The 19223-nt window shown below is 41.3% G+C and overlaps 1 protein-coding gene across 2 annotated transcripts in view; it reads left to right on the top strand.

The window, feature by feature from the left end:
• The first annotated feature begins 2746 nt into the window (after positions 1–2746).
• Positions 2747–19223, top strand: part of disp1 (dispatched homolog 1 (Drosophila)) — an 88680-nt gene continuing 72203 nt past the window's right edge. The window contains exons 1-3 of one of the 2 annotated variants that reach the window (XM_076084615.1): positions 2756–2864; positions 3712–3784; positions 5253–5320. The gene's annotated coding sequence lies outside the window, so the exon portion shown is untranslated. Of the gene's footprint in view, positions 2865–3711; positions 3785–5252; positions 5321–19223 lie in introns of both variants that reach the window. The other variant, XM_076084614.1, reaches the window with a different exon arrangement.

The following is a 19223-nucleotide window of genomic DNA, read 5'->3' as shown; positions in this document are numbered from 1 at the left end:
GACTCTAAAATGCCAACAAAATAACAAAATAATTTTGAACCAGGCTTTGCAGTGTTCACATTTCTGTGCTGGAAATACAGCAGTATTAGCACACATGTAATAAGATAATGCCTCATTTGCATATTTATACATAACATATCAGAAAACTAGTGATACAAAAAAATAATTGTCATAATTTTTGTAATTAACCGTGGAAGTTTCATTGCGACACCTATCAGTGAAAACGTTGACCCTGTTCACCTTAACCAAAGAAAGGGCTCAAATCAATGCTTGCTTTGATAGTGATGGTCAGAGGTAAGAGGGAGAAGGACACGCTCAGTGTCAGGTAAAACCGTGGTACTTGTCTAATGCACAGTTTGATGCAGAGGTCACGCTGTGGAAACCCCGAGCAGGGCAGAGCGAACGGTAAGTGCTCCGCTCTCCTTGAACACTCAATGTGCTTTTGAACGAGCCGGTTCGACCTCATCCACCTCAGTGGAGGTGTGAAACATTTGTACTGCACAAGAGACTATGATGAATAGTGCTGCTGTGAGAGCAGATGTCCTAACAGTCATGAATAATGCATAATGGACTCATCATATAAGGTGCTCGTATTTACAGACGGCTATATGAGACACACTGTATAGCTTCCACGGAGCAACACACATTTTGTAAATGAGTGCTGCAGAATCTGTGCCGTTCACAGAGGTAGTCACACTGCCCCCATGTGACAACTATTGTCCAAAAAGAAATCTTACAGAACAGAAGAGTTGGTTTGTACTTGACATTGTGTGTTGTTTGGGGAAGGTTGTCTCTGAGGGACTGAACCGATAGATACACAATCAGGTTACCTTTTATTTCTAACAGCTGAATCAGTGCACAAACACTATCTTCAGTATGAGAAGGAAAACATGCCATAACATTTGTTCTGATTGGTCTAAAGTCTGCAAATCTGGTGCGGACATTTTTAGATCACCTTCCTTTTAATAGTCAAAAATTTGAGAAAATGCTAACATTGTGTTTATCAAATATCAAACAATTTTTTTACATGACATTGGTGTGCATATATTTGATATTCAACTTGTAATGAGTTCATAGATACAACTTGATTGCGTTTCTTCTAGTTTCTGACATACAGCCATTTTCACATATCACATTTAGTCTTTGGGCATATACGTTTTTTTTCCTAAAATTAATGGAGTTGTATGGCAAACAAACAGTATTCCTATATGTGTCCAAAGACTAGATATAGTAAGAAAAACTAACTTTTGATCAAAAAATTGTTCAGAATTGCTCTTAGACTCTTAGACAGTCCAGACAACACTTAAGGAAATCAAAAATGTCAGTTGCGTGCACGAATGGGTTAACCAGTGTAGATATGTGGCAGACATCAGGTCAAATTGTTTTTAAAGCCTTGAAGTATAACAAAACGTTTTACACATACGCATTAAAAGTTGAATTAGTACCCTTTCTGTTACATTTGTGAAACTCACAACTTAATTTATATCATACAACTAGGTAAGTACTGAGTTTTTTTTTCAAAATGATCACTTTGTGCTTTTTATTCTTTATTCAGAGAACCGCCACTGTAGTACGATAATAATATATCATTGCTATGTTTTCTTGTTGGAGCATAATATCTCATTTAACATCAAATTCTAACTGAACAATTCATAATTTCCAGTTATCTGAGTTAAGAGTCCTGCTAGTGGGTATATAAAGTAATTTATTTTTGTCTGAAGGGAAAACAACAACACATTAATAAATGTCAAGGTATTGCTCAGCACTGATGCTAGAAAATAAAACTAGGTTATAAGAGCCATGATTTAAAAAACGTAACAATGTGTCCAGGTTGAGTATTACAAATACACATCAAACATCATTTAGCTGGACTTTTTATATGTGCTCATGTGTATCACATGTAGGCTGCAGCACGAATGCTTTATGAAGGGGGTCATGTTCTTATTGTATCACTCTTACTTATCTTTTTTCATTGGGCATTATAATTCCCTATATTATATACTTTCAAACATCCTCTCTTTTATTAGTTCAGTAAAACTATTACCATCCAGGACGATGATCTCAATGATAATGTAATCATTCTGCTGTGGAACACAATCTGAACAAGGCATCAGTTGTTGGAGCAAATCTAATTATGTTTTAAGCCAAAGCAGGGAGCAGGCAGTGAGAGGTATGAGTTTAGCTTGATGCACTGTCATGTAATACACTTTTAACAGCGGAGGAAAACAACAACCATCTCAATGGCTTGTCATTTCTGAGAGTCGTACCTTTGCCAGTTGTATACTTTTTAAGTTATTCTTGGCTTCCATCTATTCCATTTTTAAAAATATATATATTTATAAATGTATTTATTTAATAAAAAACAATTGGAAAATACCCTACAACATAAACTTGCAAACAAAGTTACATTTAGAGTGTCTAATTAATTTGTTATGACCGATGTGCGCTGTATTTTCACATAACCATGAATGTATCCCTTTGTTCTTATTTGTACTGATTTATACAGACCCCTTAAAAGAACAATGTATGAGAAGGATAGACTGACAATACAATTAGGGAAAAACTACTAGAAGAATATAAAAGGAGACTACATAGACTTTTAGGACGTAAGAAGCTAGGGCACATTGTTTCCTCCTAGTGCCCTTCGAAGTTCCCTACATTTTCCCAGAAACCCTCCAAATGGCTTTCGTGTGCAAAGAAGAACTCAGTGCGCAGCTGCCCACCCAACATGGTTTGATGCTTGGATAGTGGATTCATCAGCATCCGGCAAAAGAATAAACTCAAGTGGGGGACCAGGACAACTTTTTCTCATCGCCTGGTTCCGCTCGGCGCGTGTTCTGCTCTCGTGCCCGGCGGGTGCCCGTGTGAGTATGCGGCCTGGCTGTTAAACGAACCCACAGAGAAACCGCTGTTGTTTAGCCAGCTGTTTTGGTCAGCGAGGTTAGCTGGCAGTGGCTAGTGGCGTCAGTCGGCTAACGCGAACTTAAGCTAGCTAGCTCGGTATGAGCGCATACAGTCTGCGGGTGAGAGCAAACGGCCGCGCTGTATTGTTATGGGTCGTTAAAACGAAGCTTAATGTCCAGAGTTTGGAGCCCTCGGTGAAGATGAATCGGCGCCTGAATGTTGTTTTTAGTTCACGTAGCGGAGCTTTGGTAACGGTTATTAAAGGTTGACGCTAGCTCGGGTGATAGGGTCTACTGTGATTTGACATCACGTTAAAGGCCGAAGCTGTAATGATAACGTCACCTGGAGTGACACGAGAACAGGTCACAGCCTCGAGCTAACGTTCACAACTCAGAAGCAACACAGTGACAATATGAGACGCGTGGCCTGTTTTAGCTGTTGCTTCGTGAACGAGTGCGAATAATAAGCACATTTAACGTTAACGCAAAGTTTAAACATTTAAATGAGTGTATCGTCAGTTCGCTGAAACATGTTCTGAAACAGCATGTTGTGGAAAAATACATGTGCTCTCTGTGGGTTCGCTGGTGTTGTTGCAGAGCTCCATGTCGGCTCACTGGAAACAGAGAGTGGTCCAGCTCGCTGCTGTTGATGCTTTTTTGGCTCCTCTCATTTACTTGAACACCTGCTTGTGTTCGATGGGACGTCCAGTCAGTGTCTGATGGGCCTTTGTGTTTTACACATATAGCTAAATGAAACCCATAATCTATAATTCCGCTTTCCTTATGTCCTCTCCATCTCTGAACACAGAACATAGCTGCCTTCACATCCTGCTCTCCTCTTTTGTCCAATACCTGAAGTCTACATGAATCACAGGCTTTAAGTAAGGAACATCAGGCTTAAACATTACTTTTCTAACTTTGTAAAACTAAATGTAACGAATAAGGTACACAGTTATAAATGTATTACATTACTTATTATTAAAGTAATGAATCACACCAGCAACTAAAAAAGAAAAGTATATAATGTACATAGTATAAACATATTAGATAGAATTTGATAGATATCTGTATCGGTGCCGCCCTATTTCTAAGTTTCCATTAGATCCGGAGAACAACATTAAGGTTCTCCAAGGCTGCTGGAGGGGTCACGTTGCAAAACATTGAGTCTTTGTGTGTTGTCTCAGTCAACCCACATTATAATGTTTGCTTTTAATCGGCTTTATAGAGACAAGTGGACGCGTACCTATATAGTAACAGCCACAATCCAGCAACTCACAGAGAGAGGGGGACACTTTGGTTTAAGCATTTCTTCATCAGCATCATAATTAGGAGTACGACGGATCACAAAAGTCCCGGTTCGGGTTGTATCACGCTTTTGAGTCCCGGATCGGATCAGCAGGAAAAAACTAACTTTTAGAGATGCACAAATGTTTTTTTGCCGCAGTTACGATTGAGCCATATCCGCCGATACAGATTGTTATTGTTTTGTTATAGCAAATTGTTTTTCTACCAGCGTGAAGTCAGTGTGAACCATCAACAATTCTAAAAGTTATCCTTTTACTTTGTTATAGTCATCTACACTAGTTATTTGCACAACAACTCTCATTTAAATGATTAGGAAACAAAAGATTGTATTTTATTTCACTAACTGCAATGGACCAACTGCACAACACAGGGTCGTAACATTGCAACATGACATCAAAAGCAGAATAGATCCAGTGTGAGAGAAGCCTCCTTTAGATCTACATCGTAGTATATCTGCCTCTCATTTGGACTTTGTAAGACAGCCTTACCTTCTACAACAGGACATCAGTAAGATCATATATTACATTTAACAGAGAGTTGGACCAGTGAGGGTAATGTGTGCTCCTGTTACTCACTCGCGTTCCTTAATAAAGACGCTCGTGTGACGTCCAGACAACGGGGCTCACTCAGGATTAGTTTCATTGTTGACTAATCTGTCGATCACTTTCTCGATTAATCGGTTAGTTGTTGGATCTATATCTTTGTTGTCCACAACTTAAAGATATTGAGTTTACTGTCATAGAGGAGTAAAGAACGTAGAGAACTAGTCACATTTACCAATCTGGAATAAGAGGATGTTGTTTTTAAAGGGACTCTTAAACCAGACACATGTAATCAGTGCAAGCGACTTGATGTACTGTGTAAAGTGTGGCATTTCATACGGGCCTATCCATAATGTTTTATTGTGAAATGTTTTGTGTGTTTTCTAGATTGAGGGGGAAAAAAACCCCACCTGTGATAAAAGTCTGTTTCTGTTGATGTGCTCTAGTTTTAGGGAAACTTTGCTCTGCGTTTTCTAAGTGATCGGTGCTTTTCTCTTCTCAGAGTTTGTCGGAGGCGGCCAGGTCAGCGCAGCGCTGTCAGGAGCACAGAGCTCAGCCAATCAGCTCACAGTGAGTACCTGTTCACTCAACATCTGTCCAACCCACACCGCGATCTGAAACGCAGCACACACACACACACACACATGCAATTACACGTCACTGATTCAGTGTTAGAATAGCAAACATTAGCAAAATGCTGTATGCATTTGTCAGTGTGTGTACACTTTAATATACTTCAATTGTGCTGCTGAATATATATCTATTTCCCATCATCCCATGCGTCTGCGCCCTCCTCCCTGAAGCCCCTCTCTCTCTCTTTCCATGTACGATTCAGAAAAAGGCCACTAGGGGGAAGTCTTACGCTTACTAACCCAACATCAGCCCAGTGGTCCACTCTGAGCAGGAGGACATCCGGGTGGGATTTCATTTTTAGTGTGTGGACTCATCAACACAGTCTCTCTAGAGCAGGGGTGGCCAACCAGTCAGAGACTAAGAGCCACATTTTTTACTGTGTTACCGCAAAGAGCCACATCATACACATGGGCACACATGAACATCACCCCATCCCTTCCTCTCTCACACACACACACAGACCTCTGCTCAGCCAGATTTATTGTAAATGTCACACACCAACATGATAATGACAGAAATTGACTTCTACAGTACTAAGACCACAGGCCAGTCATTTTCAACAATGAACATTGTGTGCACTGTCTCACACACACAAACTCTCAGTTCAACCAAGTCCACAAACAAAAATATAATAATTTACAATACTATGCATACTCTTTTACTATGCATGTTGCTTAGTGGGACTTCTGGCATTCCTTGCCTTGAACAATTCTCTTCAAATCTGGTTTGTATTCCGTTGTTGCCACTCGAAGCAATTCTTTCACATGGGTGTCAGTCAGAACAGATCGATGCTTTGATTTCACGTGTTTCAGGGTAGAAAACACAGACTCGCAGACGTATGTTGACCCAAACATTGACAGTATCTTAAGCGCAGCCCGTTTGACATTGGGGTATTTTTCCATTGGCACACTTTTCCAGAACTCAATGGTCCCTTCCCTTAAAGCAGGTTTCAGTTGGTCCTCCTCACAAAGATCGATCATCTCCAACTCAGCCGCAGCCTCATCTGTGACTAGCGGGACTTTCAAACAGTCCGTCTCCGCATTAAATGGGTCGACGAGGAACGTAATCTGTGGCCTTTTCAGTTGTAGATCACGGAACCGGGTCACAAAGCTTTCGTGCAGGTTTTCAACCAGTGTTGCATATCTGGCTCTTTGCTTATTCAGGGCGGCGCTGGTGACTTGCCCGCTGGCTTTTAGCAGAGTGGGAAAATGCGTTAAATCTCCCTTTTGAATATGCGCCTTGAACAGCTTCAGTTTGTTGACAAACGCAAACACACTTTGCACCAGGTCAGGCAGCATTTTTAACTTACCCTGCAGGGTCAGTTTCAGTCTGTCCAAGTGACACAGCATGTCGACCAAAAAGGCCAGATCCATAATCCACTCGAGGTCTGAGAGCTCGGGATAGTCCTTGTCCTTCTCTTCCATGAACAGTTTCACGGCATCCAAAAGCTCAAAGAAGCGAGAGAGTACCTGGCCATTACGTTCAACAAAAAAATATAAACTCTCCCACTCTGTTAAAAACGTCCTGTGTTCATCTTCATATTTTCGTTTTGCTGTGCATTTTTTCCCTGCCATTTTGAGAGCGAACTTGACACAAATTGTTTACTCAAATGATCTTGCCCCTACTGGGAAACTTTGCGGTATTTTCATCTCACGCACATGCGCGTTTGACGAAAATACCGTATTGAACTCAAGCGAAGCGAACACGCACATTAAAAAAAAACACAAACACAAACTTCGATATGAACGTAAGAGCCGCATGAAACCAGGCAAAGAGCCGCATGCGGCTCGGGAGCCGCGGGTTGGCCAGGCCTGCTCTAGAGGCAAAATGTCATGTGAATGCAGTTTTACGTAGTTATTTAGATTCTTAAATGATATCAGGATGCCCACATAATCTATATGAAACAACCAGTCTTGTGTTCTCATTTAATGAAGAACTTTTAGTGAGAAATAATTACTACGTGCTTTTTATTATCAATTTAGAGGACATAATAGTGAATCTCGATGTATGATTTCATCACAACACGATTCCATTGAAAGAATTTAGGTTATCCTATTATTGCCCAGCCCTATCTCCATACTGTGACTGCAGTAAAGAAGAACTGTAGCTAGAACAGACATAATAACATCCACTGTGAGGTATGTAGAGCCACTGTGGCTGTTACACAGCACCCTGTCTCCACCGTTAAACACTGAGGACTGATGAAGCTCCGTTATGTGGCGCATGAAATCAGTACTAACGGGTGATATTTAGTGGCAGAAAGCTCCCGTTGAACACAAGTCTTTTTCAGCCATCAGTGGGATGATTCTCCCCATGTTGTTTCCAGAAAAATGCTCAGGTATTATCTGTTGCTTTTTGTTGCCATAAATAAGTTAGGCCGGTTCTCGGAGCAGTTCTCTGTTCAAAGAGATACAGAGCTGAGTCTGGGCTTCTGATTTCTACAGATAAATGCCACACATTCATTTACTTTGAACTATTTTCCCTCCCCCTCACTGTCCCTGTCTACTTGTTGTATCTATATCCCCCCCCACTACACCCCTCCACCCTAACCCCACACACCCCTTTCCGACATGTCTCTGAATCCCTCCATCCTGGCCTCTCGGCCCTTGTGAACAACTGGCCCCGGACTCTTAACAGCTGCTTGCCATCTCGGTTTTTGGCCCATCTCCATCTGGGCAAACTTCTTCCACAGCGTGGTCCCTCTATAAGCCGCCCTCTCTGTTTCTAAATCAGTCTCTGTGCTGTCTTCCTGCCATTCAGCAAAAAGTAAGTTACGTCCTCTAAAAGGAGCTGTCCTTTTGCGTTTGGATTCTGCCAGTGAACGTGAACAAAATGGTTATTTTCTGCATCTGTCATCAGTGTTTTCTTTTGCTGTGACACCAGCATTCATGTCTGTAACAGCCTGGTCTGATAATGTGCAGTAACCTCTTCCCCGATTGTAACCCCTGACATTTAGTGGAGGGAGATATTCCCCGAGCAACGGCAATAAACTTTAGTGAGGTAATGCACCAACAGAGGATTTTCTTGGTGGACCTTTCTGAAAAGCTTAACCTGTTTGATTTACCGTAACCATCACTTTACATGGCCTCAAACTGGAGAACCCAAATCCCCCGCTGACTCCGGTGACCTCGGCTGCTGCTGCTGATGTGCAGTTGTTGGTATTGTAACTCATCCTGCCTCGCTACGAGCCGTATCCCCTGCTTTTCTTTTCTTTTTTTCTCCTCTTCGGGGGCGGCACAGGGGTTAATCTGACCGGGAGTCAGTTGCCTGCCACCGGAGACAGGACTGCACACTTGCCGTCCATAATTCAAACTGTTGCACTGCGCTCTTTGATGTTGAGCCGAGGGATGGAGATGCCGTCGGCTCTCGTGGACCCCGTGGCACCAGCGTGCCTAATCTCCGTCTGTCTCTTGTAGAGACCTCATCCTGCCACACAGTATGGATTTGTGTCTTCTGGTGGTGACAGGCGGCCGGCCAGATCCACAGAAGATTTCTGAGAGAGAGGGAGAGATATATTGTCCACGCTCTGAGGAGACAAAGCCTCTCCCTATCTGGTCTGTCAGGGACCAGATCCTTAGATCACACACTGATCTAAGGATTTAGATCAGTGTGTGATACATATTCAGCTTTCAGTGGGGATGAAACCCAACCCGGGATTCAAATTTCAACGTTTATGTCTTTTCGTGGGAGGACAGTCTAAGTAATCTATGAGAAAGTCCTTTGGAGACAGGCTCTTGGGTGTTTAAGTCCATATTTAAACCTGCAATAACCTTTTTGGCCACACGGGGGCAGCGGAAAGAAGTTGTGAACACAACAATGACACCTTTTAAGTTAATATGAAAAGCTGTTGTTTGTTTCTGGGCAGGTGGTGAATGTAAGTTCAATGTTTAGTCTCTTTAAGCTTTGTGTTTTTATCTCTACCATCTCCTGAGGGAAATAGAGTGCTGCAGGAATGAGTCTCAAACCCTGGAAGTGAGTCAGCATTGTTGCACTTCTGCTTCCCTCGTTTGTATGTTTTCTTGGATGTGTTTTTGGTTAAATGCCTGAGATAGTCTGTGGTTAACACAAGCTTCATGATATAAAATGCGTCCGTAAATACCACTCTTGTGAATTTTGAAGCTTTTACACGTGTTAAAAATGGCGGTTGCTAACAAGTGGCTAAATGTGACTAAACGCGAACTGTCCGCAAAATCACAAAAGTGTTAATTTGTGAACATTATCTTGCTGTACCAAACTTGTTTGTATCATGGCCGTTTGTTTGCCACGGGGCTTATTCTTCTTGTAGCTTGTGAACCAGCCCCTGACATGTGACTGTAGTCTTAGAAGCTCACCTAACATTGTGTTAAAGAAAAACACTTCCCTTTACAGAAACATGCAACCTGTAAATGTTTTAAGTTATGATACAATACATCCAGTTCGATGACCACTAAACTGAAGTTTAATTTCATGAGAAATTAGATATCATAACTCAAAATGTTATGGTATTGCAATTCCAATTCAGCGCAGCTCGTCCTGTTTTGAATTAAATCCTTCAGTTGTTAAATGAAGGACAAACAAGCAGCGTTCAGGTGGAGATGCCAAGCAGTAAATACGAAAGCAAGTGGAAAAGAGTAGTGTGCCCTTGCATGTTGAGTTTCATCAAAGTAACCATGGAGGTGGAGAGGACAAATAAAAGAATGACTAAGAGAAAAAATATGATATCACATTGTCTGTAAACTGCAAACAGTTTTTTTCTGACTCACCAGATGACTTTCTAAAGTTGTTTTGACGGCTGATGCTGGATATATCTACCAACTTCCTCCATTTCACACGGACTCGCACATGCATAGGGTGTCATTCAGGGGAAATCCAGCATGCAGGCTCCAGCTGCCATACATCCTTTTTAATTTGATCTCCTCTTACAATGATTTCACTCTGACACTCAATTCAAACTAACTTAATAGCCTCCAGGGATAGTAAGCTGTTGGTCTGTTGGTCTGCCTCTTTGGTCCAGATTGAAATATTGGAGATTGAAAAACTACTGGATGGGTTGACATAAAATGACTAACATTTATGTCCCCTAGAGGATGAATCCTATTGACTTTATTGATTCTCAACTTTTCTTTTATTGCCATCCATCAAGTTGACAGTTTTGGCTTTTATTGCAATGCCTTGACAACTATTTGTTATATTATTTGGTACAGATATGAAGGGTCCCCAGATGGAAGATACCCAAATATGTTAGCGATCCCATGCCTGTTCCTCTAGCGACACCAGCAGGTCAAAGTTTCCACTCATCGTGTGAAATATCTCAACATCCACCAGATGGATTGATACAAAATTTAGCACAGACATTTATTGTTTCTGGACGAAGACGTTGGTGATCCCTCTGACTTTTTCCTGTAGCACTTCCATGAGGTCGGCATGAGGTTTTGAGTGAAATATCTCATCAACTACTGCATGGACTGCCATGACATTTGGTAAACACATTCAGAAGCTTTTGGAGAGACCTGAGTGGATCTACAACTGAACGAACACGTTCGCAGGAGGACTCTGGCTGGAACTGAACCGCACCGATGTTCTGAACAACCGCGGTTTTAAACTCTTTGTTAACAAAGAAAGGAGGATAGACTTTGTCTTGAAGTGAGCAGCAGCTGTGGTAAGTTAACTGCTTTTGCGTTTTTACATCTGCAGTAGCGTTACTACTGTGTTCATTTGTCTATCGTGTTGTTTTTATGAATAATATGAATGACTCTAGCGCTGCAGTGTTGCTGGATTGATTTGTTGCTTTGTTGTCATATAAATATACGTGACTGGTTCTTGTGAGTTTGTTCTTGTCATTGTGTTACATTACATTACATTACATTGATTTGGACTATATGCATTGTCCGTTAATTACGAAGCATCCCGTCATGCGCGGGGTTATTGTCCGTTCGGGCTGTTGTTTCCCCGCTAAGCTAGTTTAGCCTCCCTGAACTCATGCTCCTATCACGTCATGCCATCCATCACATAAACTCCTATCTCAGTGTCTTTTACAGACCTCGTAATTGAAAGCAGGCAGCGTTATCGGCCCTTTTCCTTCTGGTTCCCGGGCTTTAGATTAAAGACGCTGATAGGGCCTGGCGCTCCTCAAAAAGCATATGTGGAATATTACAGGCTCTGGCCACTACACTTGTGCTTTCAGCCATTTGACCTGGAGAGGGCCCTGTGTGGGAAGAAGTGCTCTGAGAAACAACACCCGCCCCCCCCCCCCCCCCCCCCCCCTCCTGTCTCTGTGTTTTGCATCAGGCGGGCACAGAGCCTTACCATATCACTGCCTGCACCACAGCTGTCACCGTTTGTGTATTTGATATACTGACGGATGCCGACAAGGAACAGGTGTTGCGTATTAGTGTCACTATTTTATTCTAACCCCCCAAAAAGTGGACTGTGGTCAGTTGTCATAGTGTATCACTGTGATATATGTCAATCTGACTTTTAAACTGAGCTTTGCTACAGAGCAGTACCTTCAGTTTTTCCTGAGGAAAAGGAAGAGGCACGAAAAGGGAAACTGAATTAATGTGGTTCAGGTGGACTGGCCCCAAAGACACATCAGAAACATGGGAATGCCTTTGAACATAGACGTTCTATTGGTATTGAGTTTGTAGGAATATCAACCACAGATGGAAACTTCCATATTTGGTTTTGACATTTCCGTCCAATTTCTTGTCAGAAATGATATTATTCAACAACCCTGTCTGGTTATTATTTTTTTTAATGATCCTTGCACTTTTTTTCGAAATCGCAATGCTGCTTGTTGTTGCAGCAGTAGAATTCCAGTTATTTCAACTGCACATTAATCTTAAACCGCAGGCTTACGTTGTGGACTACCCAACTTTTTTTGTGGACTTATGGTTTCCTGACCTACTGCCGGTAGCTTAACCACATACATATTTTGTCATGGGCTACCACTCACATATCAGCCTGTATTCTCTGGTTAATAACTTATGCCTTGATTTTCTGAGTGGACACATTGTTAATCCCTTTGCCGTGCCTCGGCCTGCAGAGCACCGCTTGTCTTCCCTCACCGCACCAGTCTATGTTCCTGTGTGCCAGATGAGAGAGCCAGGGTGTAAGCGAGTGGGTTGCTTCACTGAGTCTTTCCTCGGTCGTTTAGCTCTTCAGACAAATCCCGGCAGACAGGGCCCCGGTTCCCCCCAACAGAGAGCAGCCTCATTAGGATTTGTTGCACAAACTGGGGAATTTAGACCGGCTGAGGGAGCAACAAGGCCTTCCCTCCGAGGCACACATGTTCCTTGCTGCGGCCTGACCCTGGAGCTCTGGGCCTTGTCGAATCATATTTGGCTCATATGGCTCCCGGTCAGGGGCTCAGTTACTCCTGGATCAACCTCACTCTTCCTCACTGAGGCCTGTATGCAAAAACGGACCTGGAGGTTTTGATAAATGGACGGCTTGTTGAGGCAGCATAGGGGGCTGGTGTTGCCATCACGAGGTATGGAGTTTGGTGAATATCGCACCCTGCACTGTTACTCTTTGGATGCTAATTAAGTGATCCAGGCTCAGAGAGCAAACGGCACACAGTGCACAGACACTTTGGCTATTTAATTGGCTGTCGGCACTCTCTGCAGCTGGGATGCACATTGAAACTGGGAGGTTATAGGAATAACCTTTTATCATACATCATCAGTAAGAATACAACATGTTGAGGCTCTGTCTGGCTGTGTCATTTACGGTGGACAATTGTCAAATTTGCTTTTCATATTTGTGAATAAATGTTTTGCAGTTTGAACAATGAGAACTTGCTGGGCTTCTAAAATGCATTTTAGTGACGATTGCAAGTAATGAATAATTGGCTTTCAGGGGGTCTGAAGTGTCCATCAAGGAGTCTTGGACCCCATCTGAGACCCCCCCCCCCCCCCTGTCTCACTAGTTGGCCGCTGTCTGTAGTCTTTGCGGTGTGTTCTTGTGCAACTTTTTGGCCAAGACACGAGGCGACGCAGCAGTCAGCCTTTGGTTCTTTGATGTTGGTGTGCTCTACATCATGATGTGACACTGTAAGACAGAGGGGAACGCTATTCAATCACTCAGACCAGCCACCCAATCTACTTTACTGAGGGCGTTGTGTTTTCCACTTCCTCCACCAACCATCTCAGCTTGATTGATGTGATGCCACTGTCACCCATGTTTGGCACTGACAGCCTGATTAAAAGGGGTGGATAGTTGATGAGTTGGCAGATTGTAGTTCTCCTGGGCAGCGCAGATGGAAGGCGTCACCTTCACCGTGGGTTAGCATAAACCAAAGATTGATGCAGAGGGTTACCATATCAACAACATCATGGAAAGCATCTGTTTGTTGGTGCTCTGACGTCTTCCTCTCTGTCAGCCCATTAGTGTTGGCTGGCTGCAAAGGGCTCGCCCCCATAGGGCCCGGCGTGAGCCAATGTTGAGTAATGGTGGACACATGGAATATGTAACCCGCTCAGTCTCAGGAGCGCTCAACAACTAGCCTCTGATTTCCAGCAGACTTAACATAGTTGATCCTTTTTCATCCAACAAAAATAATCGAGTTAAAAACATTTACACAGATCCTGTTACTGTTTTGTTGTCTTTTTACATTTTGTTGGTGACGGAACTCATTTCCTGATGGATTTTATACGCTTTTACAACACATGGAAAACAGTGGACAAAGTGGAGTCAACAAGCAAACCAATAACCTTGAGAGCCGTGTTCTTGGCCAGTTGGCACAGTTCAGAATGTGAGGCAAAGAAAGGAGAACGAGATGAAAGCAAAATAGGCGACGGAGAATTCACTCAGGCTTCTCTGAACTCTGAACCAAAATGAAGTGAGGACATGTTTTTACTTGTTGCATTGAGAATTAAGTCTCCTGAGGCGAATGCAGTTGGATTCATGTCCTGTCACTCTCACTATTATTACATTGATGGACTAATATGGATCCTGCCAGCTGGCTCAGCAATATGCAGAGGGTACAGCTTGCTTTTGGGCTGTACTGACAACCCACCAGCTAAGTAAGAAATGACTCTATAGGAAATACTCTGCTTCTGCTTGAGACAGTTCTGTAGGAGACAGACCATCCTGTGCACTCTAAGCAAAGTCGCATGACACATGGACTGATTTCTAATCATTTTCGTGGCTGGAAGCTTTCCCCCACACATGTGGAAGCGTTGGTAGTTGTGTAGGATTACAGTATCAGTGGGTGTGGTAGGTGGTGGCATTATTTGTGACCAAACAAATCATTAGTGTTCTTTGTTTGCAATGCAGTATTCGCTCTGGTGCTGTGATATCTGCTACCCACTGCTGGAAAAACTTGAAATTGATCGAAAAAGCACAGAAGCGATTAATGATTCAGCCCCTGACATCTGTGTCGGATGTTTCCGCCTCCACAATCCCAACTATTTCCATCACTATTCCCACACTGAGAGTTTGGTGTTGAATGACAACCGCTACCATACACATGTATACCAGGCAGCACCCTCCGGTTCCGTAAAGTGAAGCCGATGCGGAAGTGCCATACACTTGCATTCTCTCTACTGACCATCAGGGGGCGACTCCTCTGGTTGTATAGAAGTCTATGAGAAAATGACTCTACTTCTCTCTTGATTTATTACCTCAGTAAACATTGTAAACATGAGTTTATGGTCTCAATCTCTAGTTTCAAGTCTTCTTCAATACAGCATGATGTTCATTTAGTAAATTATGGTCCATTTAGAGTCAAACAGACCAAACAGTGGAGTATCTAGGGCGGGGCTACCTTGTGATTGACAAGCTGCTATCAGAGCCGTATACGGCATCTCTACGTCACTCCTCTGCGGTCCAAACATGGTCACTTCCATTCACTGGTTGCAAAAAACCAAGATGGGGACAACCAAAACTCTAAACTCAAGGCTTCATAACATCAGTCAACAAACCAATGGGTGACAGCCACGCCCACTTATCTACAGTCTATGATGTACAGTATATTTAAAAAAGAAAATTTTTTAAATCTTACCTTTTATACGAACACATGAAATTAGTCAGCATGTTATCTTGTAAAGGGGGAAATGTAGCTTGGTAATGTCACAAGAAATGGCGCAGAACACACGTTCACATGTCATTTCGTGCACCATTGACCTTCTTAAGGCTGACAAGTCCCAATTCCTCTAATACTCTACACCAAATTTCACCACACCGCCTAATCCTGACTGACGGGCTCCTAGCTGCGCCAGTCTGCCTGCTTATTAGATGCAGTTGGCAGGTCACCAAGATATTAAAGCGTTACAGGTGAAGGAAAGAAGAAGTGTGTATCACTAATCTGAATGAACCTGTGTTACCACCCATACTGGCAAATGCTGAAGGAAAGAAATGTTTGAAAGTCAGGAATGTTCCAGATCAGACAGTCCCCTGTGCCCTCTCAGTTGGTTGGGCCTGGAGGCAGTATGACATAGTGTTTTGGAACACTGCAGATCTGATATTTGGACGTTTTCTATTCTGGTGAAAGTCTCTTTGTTCCGAAAAAGTCACGTCTTGACTGACCTTCTCTATGAAACATTTGTTGTTACTCAATCTCCTCACACAATGTCTGCATTATTAGGCTGAACCCTTTGCTCTGAGTCCATTAGTTCCATTTTAGAGACACTGTAGAGACCCATAATACCTGAGGAAGTGCCCTGCGACAGAGCTGAGAGGCAGCAGGGATGGAAAACTGGACCTTAATGATCACAGATGGAGAACTGGCTTATCCAAACCCCTACAGAGCAAAAGAAAAGTTGGCGCTGCCAGAACATTGGTACATTCAGCAAGTGGTTTGCCATAAAACGTAGCTTTACCTCATGCTTCCTATGCTGCTTCTCCAGGAACAATGGTTTTCAGAGGTGGCCCAACTAAAAGGGGCTCTTAAAGATCTTTTTAGAAGCACAACATGGAGAGTTATTGTATTCTTTATGGCTGAATCGTCAGTGTAAACCTTGAGGTAACACAATTCAGCATAGTGTGAAACAGAGTTATTATGATACATTAGATGTAAAACTCCTGAAGATCTTCTTCTCTGTTGCTCACCTCTGTGACAGACAAAGATATTCATGATTATATACGAGAGAGCGCAGCAACATGCTGCCCCTATGGTGGTAAGTAGCAATACTGTACTATAGAAATACTCCATTATAAGTCAAAGGTAATACTGTACTATAGAAATACTCCATTATAAGTCAAAGGTAATACTGTACTATAGAAATACTCCATTATAAGTCAAAGGTAATACTGTAGTATAGAAATACTCCATTATAAGTCAAAGGTAATACTGTAGTATAGAAATACTACATTATAAGTCAAAGGTAATACTGTAGTATAGAAATACTACATTATAAGTCAAAGGTAATACTGTAGTATAGAAATACTCCATTATAAGTCAAAGGTAATACTGTAGTATAGAAATACTACATTATAAGTCAAAGGTAATACTGTAGTATAGAAATACTACATTATAAGTCAAAGGTAATACTGTAGTATAGAAATACTACATTATAAGTCAAAGGTAATACTGTAGTATAGAAATACTCCATTATAAGTCAAAGGTAATACTGTAATATAGAAATACTCCATTATAAGTCAAAGGTAATACTGTACTATAGAAATACTCCATTATAAGTCAAAGGTAATACTGTACTATAGAAATACTCCATTATAAGTCAAAGGTAATACTGTAGTATAGAAATACTCCATTATAAGGCAAAGGTAATACTGTAGTATAGAAATACTACATTATAAGTCAAAGGTAATACTGTAGTATAGAAATACTACATTATAAGTCAAAGGTAATACTGTAATATAGAAATACTCCATTATAAGTCAAAGGTAATACTGTAGTATAGAAATACTCCATTATAAGTCAAAGGTAATACTGTAATATAGAAATACTCCATTATAAGTCAAAGGTAATACTGTAGTATAGAAATACTCTATTATAAGTCAAAGGTAATACTGTACTATAGAAATACTCCATTATAAGTCAAAGGTAATACTGTAATATAGATATACTCCATTATAAGTCAAAGGTAATATTGTAATATAGAAATACTCCATTATAAGTCAAAGGTAATACTGTAATATAGAAATACTCCATTATAAGTCAAAGGTATGTGGAGTCATAGGAGTGCCATAAAAAATGAATAAATCTATCAAAGAATGAGAAAATATATAAACAAAGAAATAAGTAAATACAAAATGTGGAAATATTTAGATGAATACAAATAATAGATAAATAAAAACATATTGAAATATAGAGTGAAAAAAAATAAAAGAATAGATAAATATGTAAATATAAAGACAAATAACAAGATATGAAAGAACAATTACAAGTGTTTTCATTTGTCTTTACAATCATCTGATCATTTATTTCTGTATTTCTATATTTATTTATATTTCTATGTTTATTTTTTGCACAAAAAATACTCTTTCTGTGTATGTGTGTGTGTATATATATAAATAAATAAAACCTTTTTTATTTTATATCTTCTTATTGTTTTATGTTTCTCATATTTCCACATTTATTTTCTTATTATTTTACATCTTTTTAGATCACTCCTATGACTCCATACAATCCTGCACTCAAAGTATTGTTCAAAGTGTTATTATTAATATATATTATATATTAATGATGCATCAACATGTAAGATTGTAATGTCCATTTTAATGTTCATTTTGTACTTCATAGTTTTATCTATAATGATGCATCTAATCTATCAGCAGATCTATTTTAATTATCAATTTGTAAAACTGAATTGAAAACCGTCATATGTCAATGTAGTAGAAATACATCAAATGTATCATGACGGGAACATATTCAAGTAAACGATGAGTATTCTACCTAATATCAGTTATTTATATAATAATAATATAAATAATAATATAATATAATATCAATATTTAGGTACAAGTACCTAAATATTGATATTAGTATCAGCTGCTGCACTGAGGCCAGATCTTAACTATGTATACTGAACATACATCTGAACCTTGCTTATTAATGACCTCATGGAGAAACGTGGCTGATGTACAAATATGATGAAATAGCTTCCTATTGGCTGGAGTTCAGCTTGGGTAGGTGGACACAGAGCTGTGCTCCCAATGCCATCAGTATATGATGTCCCATCATCATCATCATCATCATCCTTCCTCTGACTCTTCTATCTATCCGTCCATCTGTCTCTGGATCACTCTGGTTTTCTTTTCTTCTTGAAACAGTAATTCAATAAGAGATAAATTAGAAAAATGTGCAAATGTAAGGCATATTTTTGGCTCGCTGGTCAGAGGAGGAACAATGTGAGGGTGCATTCCGCACTCCCCTCTTCAACTTAACTGCTCTCTCCCCTCCTTCATTTTCTCTCTCTCTCTCTCTCTCTCTCTCTCTCTCTCTCTCTCTGTCTCTCTGTCTCTCTGTCTCTGTTTGCGCGCGCTGTAAATCCTCCCAAGGTTCCATCTGCTTTCTTGCCGCGGAACAGTTAAGAGACTGTTCATTAGACTGACACAAACCAGAGAGGGTTCGTAAGGGTGGGGAGATGCTCCCAGGGAGGGGTGGAGGGAGGGAGGGAGGGAGAGGGAGAGATCTTGGTCTTGGCCCAAGCTGCTGACCCTGGAGGGGCCCGTTGTTTGGCTCACTGCACAGAGGTGGAGGGACAGGTAGGGATGGAGGGACGGAGGAGGCCTCATCCGTTCCTTTTTGTGTCACTTGATGGAGACTTTTGCGTAGCTTGAGCCCATCCGTAAACCGTGCTATCAGGCTAACTGTTGAGCTGCTGCCAAGCAGAGCGGTTTAACATCCCTCCCTTGCTCCCTCCCTCCCTGTCTCATGGTCCCCGTCCACCTGGTT

The sequence above is a fragment of the Anarhichas minor genome, unplaced genomic scaffold (genome assembly GCF_050575085.1).
Source record: "Anarhichas minor isolate MPS153535 unplaced genomic scaffold, ASM5057508v1 ptg000136l, whole genome shotgun sequence".
Classification (NCBI taxonomy): Eukaryota; Metazoa; Chordata; class Actinopteri; order Perciformes; family Anarhichadidae; genus Anarhichas; species Anarhichas minor.
Note: the sequence above shows the minus strand (reverse complement) of the source record. Positions and strands in the feature narration are given on the sequence as shown.